Raw genomic sequence first — 14,263 nt, 5'->3', positions numbered from 1 at the left:
AAATCGGTCAAGCCGTTTTTGAATTACTGTGAGAATGGCAGCTTTTTACATTTTTTCCATTGACATGAATGGGTGAAATCTGATTTTCTGTTTGTAGCTCCGCCCACGTGTGCAGGTGGGCCGCGAGACCCCCAGGTAGTGAGGGATCAGCATACCAAGTTTAGTTCAAATCGGTCCCACAGCTTTTTACATTTTTCCCATTGACTTGAATGGGTGAAATCTGATTTTCTGTTTCTAGCTCCGCCCACGTGTGCAGTTGGGCCGCGAGACCCCCAGAACATATCATCCCGGGTAGTGAGGGATCCGCATACCAAGTTTCATTCAAATCGGGCAAGCCGGTTTTGCGGAGGCAGTTTTTACATTTTTTCCATTGACATGAATGGGTGAAATCTGATTTTCTGTTTGTAGCTCCGCCCAGGTGTGCAGGTTGGCCGCGATACCCCCAGAACATATCACCCCAGGTAGTGAGGGATCTGCATACCGTTTCGTTCAAATCGGGCAAGCCGTTTTTGCGTTGGCAGCTGTTTTACATTTTTTCCATTGACATGAATGGGTGAAATCTGATTTTATGTTTGTAGCTCCGCCCACATGTGCAGGTGGGCCGTGAGACCCCCAGAACATATCACCCCAGGTAGTGAGGGATCGGCATACCAAGTTTTGTTCAAATCGGGCAAGCCGTTTTTGCGTTGGCAGCTCTTTACATTTTTTCCATTGACATGAATGGGTGAAATCCGATTATCTGTTTGTAGCTCCGCCCACGTGTGCAGGTGGGCTGCGAGACCCCCAGAACATATCATCCCGGGTAGTGAGGGATCTGCATACCAAGTTTCGTTCAAATCGCTCAAGCCGTTTTTGCGTGATCGCGGCACATACATACATACATCCGATTTTATATATATATAGATTAAAACTTATTATACCGCCTGTTCTTACAAGAGGTCCAAGCAGTTTACATTTATAAATATATAAAAAGAAAGGACCTTCGTATAAAATAGGACAGGTCTGAATAGAAAACATAACATGCACTCTCTCATACCAACAACTTACAATAATTAAGTTAAAAAAATTATTGTACCACTTCTGTATCACAGAGACCCAATTTAAGACCCATTTCCACTAATATATGTGCGCTAAATTTGACAATGTCAAGTTTTCTCCAAATGCATCTTGAAAATAAAAAGTTTTCAACATTGTTTTAAATGCCTTAAGATTTGCCTCCAGTATCAATTCTTGTGGAACATGATTCTATTCTTGTGGTGCTATGAAATAGAAAGCCTTGCTTCTGGTTGATTCCCATCTAGCTCTATTTGACAAAGGAAGAACTAATCTATTATCTTGTATTGATCTCAAAGTTCTTGCCGGTGCACATAGGATTGACAAATTATGCAAATAAGTTGGTGAGAAAAAAACACATTGGCCCTGATTCTATAAAGGGCGCCTAAGTCATATCTAATGTTAAGCGTGCTTTAGGTGTCCAATCTAAGTAGTTGATGAGTCAATTAAGGGTTTTAACAAGCGATAACTGGTACTTAGGCGGCCAAAGGACATAGACGCTACTGTGTAGACACAACCACAATTTCATGGACGCCCATGTTTAAAACTCATGGCTAACTCAATAGGTGTGGGCATTGAATGGGCGTGGTTTGGGCAATGACTCAATTTGGGCATCCTTTGATTCATTTACATGAGCGACCTAGGGCATCCATATCATGCCTATATTGTAGGCAAATGGATACCAGGTCTACTTTTGAGCTTAGTTTGGGCTTCAGATAGGCCTGAGTTCTATGGACGGAACTTAGGCACAGTTTGGACGTCCTTAATGCAATCTGAGTTTTTATTTTTGCTTTATTAAGCTCAAAATACATTTAATAAGGCACCACATAAAAGGGGCACATCAAAACAGATATATTGCATGCCAAACTTTCTATTTTTGAAGACAAACAGCAATGCTATTTGCTAATTAGAGGAAAAGATCCATTAACTGAAGCAGAGCACATGAAAAACACAGCTTTAGTTTTCTTGCTAAAAAGCTACCCTTTTCTTCTGACTAAACTGCTCCAATCAGTTCATTCTTGAAAGCAAAGAAAGCACATGGCAAAAATATATAGATTGCATACATAACTTCATTTGCAAAAGCTTAAAAAAAACCAAAAACCAAAACATAGGTACAGACCTTAGCATGGCTTCTACTTCACTGCAAATGGAGGTTTGCAGCTGCACAATGGTGACCTCATTGTGAGATCATCAAAGTGCACCTGCAAGGTAGAATGCCACAATTAAAATACTGGCTGCTGGGGGAGCCAGTTGGGATTTGAATTTATGACCTCTGGAAGAGGAGCATAGGGCTTTTACTTATGGAGCTATAGCAGCTTCCAGGGCAGGTGTTTCCGACTGCCCCTGTGATATGATAGCTTAGAGGTCTGCAGGTTCCTGTAAAGCTTGCCTGTCCTTTGCTTCTGCCCCAACTAGGCCACCAGACCACCTGGGTTGCTAAAATGTAGAGTGTGCATGACAGCCAGTTGGCTACAATTGGAGGAACTGAGAAGACACCATGGCTACACTTTTCTGGCCTTATTGATAGTATCCACTTAGGACTAGATTCAGTAAATGGTGTTCACAATTCGGTGCTCATACACATCAGCGCTATGCGCAATTCATAAGAACATACATAGGAACATACAGTAAGAATAGCCATGCTGGGTCATATAAACAGTCCACTTAGCCCAGAATCCTGTTTCCACAGTGGCCAATCCAGGTCACAAGCACCTGGAAAACCCCCAAACAGTAGCAACATTCCATTCTACTGATCCCAAGACAAGCAGTAGTTCCCCCTTGTTTGTCTCAATAGCAAACTAAGGACTTTTCATCCAGGAACTTGTCCAAACCTTTCTTAACACCAGCTACGCTAACTGCTGTTACCACATCCTCTGACAATGAATTCCAGAACTTAACTATTCTCTGAGTAAAAAAATATTTCTTCCTATTAGTTTTAAAAGTATTTCTCTGTAGCTTTATTGAGCATCCCCTAGTCTTATGCAATTTTTGATGGAGCAAAAATCAATTCACTTGTATCTGTTCTACATAACTCTGCCATCTCTTTTTCAAGCTGAAGAGCCCTAACCTCTTTAGTCTTTCCTCATATGAGAGGAGTTCCATCCCCTTTATCTACTTGGTTGCTCTTCTTTGAACTTATTCTAGGGACACCAGAATTGAATGCAATACTCAAGGAGAGGTTGTACCATGTAGCAATACAGAGGCATTATAATATTTTTAGTCTTCTTTGCCATCTCTTTTCTAATAATTCCTAGCATCCTGTTTGCTTTTTTGGCTGCCATGGCACATTCTATAAAGGATGCATGCAGTTTATAAATTTGTTCTTATCACCAATTCCAAGCCAAACATTTAAGCACTGAACTTGTACCTGGTGAAAACAATTCCCTCCTCCCCCCCCCCCTCCTTTTACTAAAACATGATAGCGTTTTCTACATCCTAGAGCACTAAATGCTCCAATGCTGCTCCAACGCCCATAGAATTCTTCAGACCACAGTAAAAACCTCTAGCATGGCTTAAGAAAAAGAGATCCTTAATTATTTATCTCTAGTCATGGTACATGGGCTTGTCATGCCACTGGGGCTTGTGCGCATCTGTGAAGCTGAAAGCTTTGCCATCAGTAGTTCCACTACCAGCAGGGCTTCCCAAGGCAGACAGGTTTCAGCGGAGATGTCAGGCTAATGATGTAGCACCCATCTGGGCAGCAGCAACAGATGGGCAGTGGTGGAGGCGGAGGATCACATTTGATGCAACAATGACAACATCAAATTTATACTGTGCAGAAGAAAGGCCCAGCAATCTACTTCTGTATTCTGCCACGAAAACTTAATGATTTTCATCAAGTCGATAGGACTTGAACATGTGTCGATAGCACCTAACAATTATTTATATCCGCCCCCCACACAATATTGAAATTTGTCCCCTGTCTAAAACCCCGCCCACGAGCACGTCCCCCTTCAAAGTTTGCCTTGACCTCCCTCAAACTTCCTGGAGATGTTGGTGTTCAGTGCAGCCATTTAGGAGTGATCCCCCCTCTGCTGCTTCCCAGGACTGCATCAGATCCCAAATAGTCACCATGACTTTAGTGGTATTCTTTTGGGATGAACACTTGGTAGGGGGTGGGGGGAAGGGTGCAAAGCTGCTTTTCTTTATTGCACTTTAATAAAAGGGCCCCAATATTTGCACTTGTTTCTGATGCAGCTTACACAGGGCCAAGGAAATGCTGCTTCTAACATGCTTTGAGCTGCTGCTGGCACTGCCAACACACGCCTACCCCTCCTCCATCTCCTGCGCAGTCCCTATGAAAATATTAAGGGGGCCCCAACATCAGCTGATGCATCCCAGACTCCTACTTCCAGTACTATCTACAGTTGTATAATTTAGTAAGCTGGCACCATGTGAATATAATTTCATAACTAATTGGCGTGCATTTGACTGTGATGTAGTTTTATTTTGAGTGGATAAAAACATATTATTGAATAAGGATATAATACTGCTAAATCCGGTACTAACATTTCAAAACAAGCATGACTTGTTTATCCTTGCAGCCGTTGTTTATATTTCATGAATATTGCTCTTTTTACCAGTTTAGTTTGGACACACAGGCAGCTTGTGTGGAAATAGAAATTATGTAAAAAAAAAAAAAAAAAAGAAGGAATCATTTTCTAGAAACATGTTACTGTGGGGATATTATTCCTTATTATCTCTTTTCATTTCAGGACTGTTCAGTGTTTGTTTTACACAGCTGCCCCTAACATCTGCTTCTCATCTCCTTTCATTGTATGTCAGGAGATTCAAATATTATCTTCCTTGCTTACTAATGAATCTCATGCCTAATGTGAGTATACAAAGCTGTTTTTGTGCATCTCTTAAACGTCCCATTTTGTTCTTTTTAGCTTTGCGCTTGGTTTTTCTTTTTGTTTTCAACTTCATGCAAATTCTTTGTATAGGCTAGTAGTAGAGGTTAATCAAACCCACAATGATTTGATTTCTGTTCAATTTTTATTTTTTGGGTCCTTGGTAAATTTCAAAATACAAGAAGTGAGACATCCTGGTTAGGAACTGATCTTCTAATCTACTGGTATATATAAACATACCCTCACCCCCACTTTTACAAAAGCGCAGCAGAGGTTTTTAGCGCTGGCCAGCGCGCTGAATGCTCTGCGCTTCTTCAATAGTCATAGAGTTCCTATGAGCGTCAGAGCACAACCGGCACTAAAATCTGCAGTTTTGTAAAAAAAAAAAAAAAAAAAGGGGGGGGATGGGGGATAGAAACAGAGAAACATGAGGGCAGATGAAGGCCAAATTGCCTATCCATTCTGCCTATCCACAGCATCCACTATCTTATCCTCTCCCCAAGAGATCCCAAGTGTCTGTCCCATGCTTTCTTGAATCCAGACACAGTCTTTTTCTCTACCAACTCAACTGGGAGACTATTCCAAGTATCTACCACCCTTCCTGTAAAAATGTATTCCTTAGATTACTCCTGAGCCTATGACCTCTTAACTTTGCCCTATACCTTCTCATTCCAGAGTTTTCCTTCATTTTGAAAAGGCTCACCTCCTGTACGTTAATGCCACGGAGATATTTGAAAGTCTCAATCCTATGCTGTCTCTTCCACCTTATAACAAGAGCATAATAAGAGTATATATCGATTTGGTGATGGGTCAAAACCACGTGAGACAAAGCCGTGTAGACAATGGAGCGCCGACAATCGTGCGCAGGACGTCTGCGTGCTGGATTTAAACAGTATTTTACTTAGAACTCTTTGTGCTCCCATTGGGGGTGGGTGGGTGGAGGGGAAACCCCCCATTACAGAGGAAACTGTACTTTTTCCCTAAAAAACAGGGAAAAAGCTGTTTCCTCTGTAATGGGGTGTTCCCCCCCCCTAACAACAGGAACGCCAACAGTTCTAAATAAAGTGGGGGAGTCCCCCGCCCAAACCCCCTCTCGGAGCACTTTAAAATCCTGTTTAAATCCAGCACACAGATGTCCTGCGCACGATTGTTGGCGCTCCATTGTTGGCGCAGCTTTATCTCACGTAGTTTAGTCTACGTACCATTGATTTTGCTCACACATTTTCATTAGTAGCTCACAGTAAGTTATATTCAGGTATTTCCCTGTCCCTTGAGAGATTGCAATCTATGACGACTTTTTAATAAAAAAAAAAAAAAAAATTAAGCCCTAACATACGCTTAATACATGATAAAATGCTTACTGCAAAAACCTTTAAAGCATTTTGCAGTATTTTTCTCTTTTCTGTGCGCTAACCTCACATGATTTTTTTTTCAATATTTTTGGGAGGGGGCGTTTCTTAAGCAGGGAATGGTTATGGAAGCATTATTCAGCTAGTGCGTTCTGATTAGCGCATGCTAACTGGATGAAGCAGAATTAATGTGGAAGCTCTTATAGGGAGACACTCAAAACCTAACACTAGCACTAAAAGTGGTTAGTGCCAGGCTACTGCTGACACTGTGCGCAGAACGTTCAAGGCTGTAGTTTAGGAAACGATGGGGCAAATTCTATAAGAAGCACCCAAAAGTTAGGCACCAAAATAGGCACCGTTCAGCGCGATTCAAGTAAAATCAGGTGCTGTTTAGTGAATCATGCTGAGCAGCACCTATTTTGGAGGCGTCCAATAAATAGGCCAGCTCTAGGCACAACTAAAAGTTAGGAGCGCTTAAGCACTCTTAAGAGCAGCGATTCTGTAACAAGGCGCCTAACACAAAGCCACTCCCACGCCTAACATGTATAGCGCCTATTTTCTTGAAGGTTGCCTACATTTTTAGAGGCGCTTTGTTACAGAATCGCTCTTTCTTGGTAGGCATCTAAGTTTCAATTATTGCTGTTTGCAAAACTTAATTGAGCTTGTTATTCAATTTAGATAGGCACCTATCTAGTTGGGCGCCTCCAAAATAGGTGCCGAACATTAGGCCCCGGCTACAGAATTTGGGCCATTGCATGCCAAAGATGAGCACAAATTGTATTTAAATGTAGCTAAATGGATGTTAAAGAGGTCTTTGGGTATTCCTTACCAATGGTCAGAAAACAGTGCTGCAATGCAGAGAGATTTGAAGGCTTCTGATGCCGAAAATTTATGCCAGGTCCGGGCCAGCATGAGGGTTCAGAAGACTGTTGCCAAACTTCTACTAATTAAGAACTGCAGATTTGTCTTGTATCGCAAATAAAAATAAGGCATGTGAGAGCGAAACCAAAACCAGACGTAAAGGCATAGTTGAAAACTCACCTATTCGACACTTAATCTCCCGTATCCTCTCCTTCCCTCTCCAGCCTCTCTCCCTTCTCCTTCCCATCCAGCCTATCTTCTCCCTCCCCTACTCCCCCCTTCTCCCTCCTCGCCCCTCTCCATAAGTCGCCTTGACCCTACCTAGGGATGAGCGACGCAGAAATAGAAGATTAGATTAGATCCTTTTGCTCGGCACGTATGAACCTTGCCATAATTCATGTCAGCATACAGTTTGAAAAGCTCACTTCATAAGTGCTGCTTATATTGCTTTAAATAATAATAAAAGCAGGATGGTTCATAGACAAAATCGCGCGAGACAACGGCGCGCCGACAACTGAGCGCAGACAACTGAGCGCAAGGTTGATGGAGCGCCGAAGAAAAGCACTATTTTAAAGGGTTCCGACGGGGGGTGTTGGTGGGGAACCCCCCTATTTTACTTAACAGACATCGCACTGGCGTTGTGGGGGGTTTGGGGGTTGTAACCCCCCTCATTATACTTGAAACCAAACTTTTTGCCTGTTTTTTAGGGAAAAAGTTCAGTTTTAAGTATAATGTGGGTGGTTCTACCCCCCCAAACTCCCCACAACGCCAGCGCAATGTCTGTTAAGTAAAGTGGGGGGGTTCCCCACCCACACCCCCCGTCGGAGCCCTTTAAAATAGTGCTTTTCTTCGGTGCGCCGTCAACCTTGCGCTCAGTTGTCTGCGCTCAGTTGTTGGCGCGCCGTTGTCTCGTGCGATTTAGTCCCGTCACCAAGCAGGATAAAGCGTTTTACTGTGAAAAGGAATGAGAACAAATAAGTTCCCCCTGCGCTCAATAGTCAAGCACATATTCTCTCTACCATTGCACATGAACGGGAGAGCTTTGTTGTTCTGGGCTGGTATTAATTAGCACGTGAAAGAAATGTGCATTTGGTTAGTGAAGTTACACTTCTCATATAATTTGAACGCCATGAGCTTTGAGCATTGGAGTGCTGTTTTTCTGCATTGCCCCTGCGGTATAAGGCGGGCACTGTTCCCTACAGTATAGGAGTTTTGAGCATTGATCTATTAATGCCTCCTAATAGCAGTAAGTGCTCCTATGTTAATTATTTGCAGTAGCTGTGTGCTATGGCGGAGAGTGTGGTGTAGTGGTTAGAATTGCAGCCTTAGCACCCTGAGGTTGTGGGTTTAAACTCCATGCTGCTCCTTGTGACAATGGGAAAGTCACTTAATCCTCCACCAGCGCCCACCAGAACAGGATAGGGAAAATGCTTGAAGTACCTTTATGTAAATTGCTTTGAGTGTGGTTGTAAAGCAACAAAAAGGCAATATACAAGTCCCGATCCCTTTCCGTAATGACAACATCAGTGTATGACTTGCAAATCCAAGAAAAGTCTCATTTTGCCACCACATTAAATATAGGCTTAAAATGCAGGAAAGTCTTCCATTAAAAGGTGCTGTCCATTTTTTAAAATGTGTTTTAGTAAAAAGGTCTCTAAATTTGTACCCGAGACAATGGAAGGTTAAGTTGATAAGTAGCATTAAGATCTTAGGGGTTATCTTCGACAATAAACTAACCTATCATGATCACATTAGTAACATTGTTAAATCAACTTTCTACAGACTTCGTCAAATCCGTTCAGTTTCAAAATTTCTATGTCCAAAGTCTCTTAACATATTAAAATGAAATCAGATGTTTACAGATCATCCAAAATGCATCAATCAAACTTATAATGAAAGCTAAGAAATTCAATCACGTGACTCCCCTTCCTAAGAAAGCTCTCAGTCGTGCACCGTATAATGTATAAATTAAGTCTGCTTACTTTCAAATATTTGCTATGCAAAACTCCGGCTTTCATTTACAAATCATTGACCAGACTACTGAGGTCCAATGATCAACATTTACTAGTTATTCCCTCACTTAAAATTATTAACACACAGCTGCATTTCATCTTTTCTGTTACAGCTCCTCAAACATGGAATTCCCTCCCTATTTACTTAAGGGAAGAAAACAATTTGGATAAATTTAAGAGCAAACTAAAAAGCTTTCTTTTTAAAGATGCTTTTAATAATTAGAAAGCCTGACTAGGAGTTTCATTCCAATCCCATAACTTCTCTGAGGTTCATTGTTCTTTCCCTTCCTATTGTTTTTTACCATAATTGTCTTCTCTTCTATCAATCAATTGTATTTCTTTTCCCATCCTTTCCTCATGTTTTATCATGTTACACCAGATATTCCAACTACAAAATCATCGATGGTCGGAATAGGAATGTTCAAGTTTCAAGAAGAACAAACAACAGGCATAGTGCAGATAACTTTGTGTAAGTCTTTTAATATAACCTTGAAAACAGGACTTGGCATGATTGCTTCAAGTTTCAAGAAGCTCATGTAACACATAAAACCAATCTTATCCAAGGTATTATGTATTCAGACCTCAATGGCCTTCAAACAATTAGAATGAGATTTACAATAGTGCATTATTACATTAGCAGATTCTAATACTATTAACACATGCATTATTAGTAAATATGTCATATTACATGAAATGGGTCCTGTGGTAATATAACACACATTAATGCAAGTTAGCACCCAGTAACACAGAAGTACCTTTCAATAAAGCAAGCCCCCCCCCCCCCCACACACACACACACAAATGTATTTGATTGTGCTGTTTAGCTTGGAACCAAGTTGATAACAATTTTTACATCATCTCCATAACTTAACTGGAAAATAGGTCTCCCCAAAGACTGTAGATAAAGATTAGATCAGTAATGCACAATAAAAGCTAGTGAGTATGACAGTAGTCCATTAACTGCTCCACAGCTTGCTCTTCACCCCAATCTACAGTGACATCACTAATATCTGAGATGGCATGCACTTCACAACACTATCTTGCCTGATTTAGGAGTTGAAACAAGGTTATAGACAGACAGATGGATGCAGGAGATCTGCCCATTACCTGCTTTTTCACATTTTGTTGTTTTAAAATGTTTTAAATACCTCCAATTGTCTAGGTTTTTTTTTAAAAGGAGCTCCTTGACTACATTGTGATTACAAGAGATGGCCTTTAGCACAGAGGGATTAAAAAAATATTACTGCTACTATTAATTATTTCTATAGCACTACCAGACACATGCAGTGCTGCACAGAGTCACAAAGAATAAGAAAAAACAGTCCCTGATCGAAAAAGCTTACAATCTAAACAGGCAAGACAGACAAACAGGATGTCATAGATACAGTTAAGGGGAACGGTTAATCAGCGGGCTGGGTTGGAGGGCAGAGGGGAGTACAGGACAATCAAGCCATTGTGACATCACTGATGAGGCTGGCTCTTATTGGTGGAAGGAGGCAGTATGACATCTGTTTCCCAAAGACAAACAGGATGTCATAGATACAGTTAAGGGGAACGGTTAATCAGCGGGCTGGGTTGGAGGGTAGATGGCAGCACTTACTGACATCTATTTTGGATGCGTCAAGGGCTCCTGTCTTAACAGTTCACTAACCAATTATCATGCAGCCATGTAGCTGCACTAACTTTCACTGACTCACCATGTACAAAAATTCCCCCAAAATATATAATAATATAACTTTATTTGTAAACTGCAATACCTCGCAGTTCAATGCGGTTCACAACAAGAAGAAAACTGTACAATCACAGCGAATAATAAATCAAGTTACATTATCAAAATCACAAATGCAGTAGAATTATCAATTCATTATACAAATTTATCAAACAGATAAGTTTTCAATAGTTTTCTAAAATCCTGATAAGAGAAAGACGATATGATCAGACCAGCTTCCTTTCAAATGAGAGGTTTGCCTCATGCACATTTATGCCACATAAGTATTTAAACATCTCTATCTTAATCTCCCCTCTTCCGCCTTTCCTCCAAAGTATACATATTGAGATCTTTAAGTCTGTTCCCATACATCTTATGATGAAGACCACTGGCTATTTTAGTAGCCTTCCTCTGGACCAACTCCATCCTGTGTATACCTTTTTGAGGTGTGGTCTCCAGAATTGTACACAATATTCTAAATGAGGTCTCACCAAAGTGAGACAGGGGCATCAATACCTCCTTTTTCCTACTCACCATTCCTCTCCCTAGTCCTAGCATCCTTCTAGCTTTCACCATCACCTTTTCAACCTGTTTAGACATCTTAAGATCATCCCATACTATCACACCCCAATCCTGCTACTCTTTTGTGCACAAATGTTCTTCACCCCTAAATTGTAATGTTCCCTTGGGTTTTTGCAGCCCAAATGCATAACCTTGTATTTCTTACCATTGAATCTTAGCTGACAAATTTCAAACCATTCTTCGAGCTTCACTAGGTCCTTCCTCATGTTATTCACACCATCAGGGGTGTCCACTCTATTGCAGATTGTGGTATCATCCGTAAAGAGGCAAGTCTTACCTGACAGTCTTCAGCAATATCGCTTACAAAATTAATCGTGGACTGGTGGAGGTGTACAGTACCCAGAATATGGAATTCCTTACCATCATTTAATAAGGAAGAAAAATCATTAAAGGACTGTTAAAATGCTGGTTGTACAAGGATGCTTTTGAGATCTAATCATCGGAGTCTCTTTTGATCCCATTCTCTGCATAAACTCACATGTCTTCTGTCTTAGGCTCTGAGAAATTTAATTTAAAAAAAATGTTCTTAATTTTCTTTTCAATTTTTATCAGTACAGTGGTACCTTGGATTACGAGTATAATCCGTTCCAGGAGAATGCTCGTAATCCAAAATGCTCGTTTATCAAAGCAAAGTTCCTCATAGAAAATAGTGGCAACAGCAACGATTCGTATCAGAACCCGGGGTCTGTACCTGTTGGGTGCCAGGTGCTGTAGCGTCGTCTCCTCCGTCCGCCTCCTCCATCCATCATCCAAAGAAGAACCCCACAGTGCTGCTTCGGGGGTTGCCTCTAATGTCCGCCAGCAGCCAGAGAATCCTGCAGTGCCGCTTCAGAAGGATGCCTCCTCCATTCGCTGGCCAGCCCTCCATTTCGGATGCCCCTCGCATGCTGGAGAGCCCCCACCCGATCCCACGCAGCCGAGCGCTGCCCCATCCGCACGCCACGCACACCACGTACTACGCCGATGATTGACGCTGTGCGTGTCGCACACAATGCGCAGGCGGGACGGCACCCGGCCGCTCAGGCCCAGACAGAGGTCCTCCAATCTGCAGAAGGCACCCGACGTGGAAGGCTGACTGGAAGACAGAAGAGGAATCCCCCGAAGCGGCACTTCCTAGACTGAAAGTGCTCATTTATCGGGGCAGTGCTCGGTTTGCAAATCAAAAGTTTGCTGAGTGTTTTGCTCGACTTGCAAAACACTCGCAAACCGGGTTACTCGCAAACCGAAGTTCCACTGTACTTTCAATTTTTTTTTACTCTCCTTTTGTACTTTCCTTTCATGTGTCCTTTACTATGCTTATTGTAGTTCTCCCTATTTACCTTATGTATCAGTACGTCATGTTCGTGTGTTTCTGTTGTAGTTAATAATTAAGACCCTGTTTTTAATTGTAAATTGCTTTGAATTAATGATATTACGATACATCAAAATTTTAATAAAACTTGAAAACTTGAAACTACGTAAAACATGTGTGACCAAATGGAAGATGTAATTCTGCTTCTGCACTGCCCCAAATCCACCTCCAATACCCGCACTCAAGATGCATACAAGTATGCACTCTCTTGTCATCACACATATTTCTCTGTGAGAGATAACTTTATTATAAGTGGCATTGTACAGGCATATGTGAAAAAGGCTTTAGAAAATTATCCCCAAAATGGAACAGACATTAATGACATGCATGCCATTTATTCCAGCTATGATATCACATCTCTGTAGCTCACACCAACTTCAGATCACTATTCCCTCACTATTATAGTCATTTCAAGTGCTTTTGAGACTTGTCCTCATGTTTCCTCAATCCAAATTATTATCTACCTAGAATGATTAGGTATGAGAACAAAACAGCGGACCTAGAGCACTTTTGATACTGTTGGTCTTGAGCAGGGGTGGGTAACAGACATTTACACCAATTCACATAAACACTTTAAATGGTACTTTAACTAGAGAGACTAGTTAAGCTCTGGAACGCATAGCCAGAGGTTGTGGTAAGAACGGATAGCGTAGTTGGCTTTAAGAAAGGTTTGGACGAGTTCCTGGAGGAAAAGTCCATAGTCTGTTATTGACAAAGACAGAGGGGAAGCCACTGCTTGCCCTGGATTGGTAGTATGGATTATTGCTACTCCTTGGCTTTTGGCCAGGTATTGATGACCTGGACTGGCCACTGTGAGAACGGGCTACTGGGCTTGATGGGCCATTGGTCTGACCCAGTAAGGCTATTCTTATGTTCTTATATAGGCTTCCCCAGGGTGGAAGAGATTTCTAATAGTAAGTGCAGTGAGCTGAGATCCTGAGGAAACCCAATTCTATTTCCTCTGATTGGCAGCAGAGTCTTCTATTGATCTTGTGATTACTAGCATGGAATGTTCCTACTACTTGGGTTTCTGCCGGGTGTTTCTGACCTGGATTGGCCACTGTGGAAATTGAATACTGGGCTAGATAGATCATTGATTTGCTTTCAAAGGTAACCCTTGTTCTTCACATCAGAAATAAGCAAATGCTGACAAATACCAGTATATTTAAGTGAAGCATAAAAGCATTCCAATGAGTCTCACAGGAAGAGGGAGTGAAGTTTAGACTAATCATAATCTGTCATTTACAAAAATCCTTTTAGCCCTCATCTATCCTCCATTGCATCTCGTCACCGTATCAGTCCCACCTCCATCCCTGTCTCTCTTTCCTTGCCCTGGATCTGTAGCATGGAATGCTGCTACTATTTGGGGTTTGGCCAGGTACTGTGACCTGGATCGGCCGTTTCCACGTTCTTATTTTGCCGCTGCATATAATCCTGACCTGCACAATAACAGCGCACTTACAAGTGGTGTTTCACTCAGTCAGTTTCTAACT

The 14,263-nt window shown here is 41.7% G+C and overlaps 1 protein-coding gene across 1 annotated transcript in view; it reads left to right on the top strand.

Moving 5' to 3' along the window:
• The first annotated feature begins 4,797 nt into the window (after positions 1–4,797).
• The window catches only part of CYSLTR1 (cysteinyl leukotriene receptor 1), a 184,540-nt gene continuing 175,074 nt past the window's right edge, over positions 4,798–14,263 (top strand). Inside the window, exon 1 of the mRNA XM_033947119.1 lies at positions 4,798–4,888. The gene's annotated coding sequence lies outside the window, so the exon portion shown is untranslated. The remainder of the gene's footprint in view (positions 4,889–14,263) is intronic.

The sequence above is a fragment of the Geotrypetes seraphini genome, chromosome 5, assembly GCF_902459505.1.
Source record: "Geotrypetes seraphini chromosome 5, aGeoSer1.1, whole genome shotgun sequence".
In the NCBI taxonomy this organism is placed as follows: domain Eukaryota; kingdom Metazoa; phylum Chordata; class Amphibia; order Gymnophiona; family Dermophiidae; genus Geotrypetes; species Geotrypetes seraphini.
Note: the sequence above shows the minus strand (reverse complement) of the source record. Positions and strands in the feature narration are given on the sequence as shown.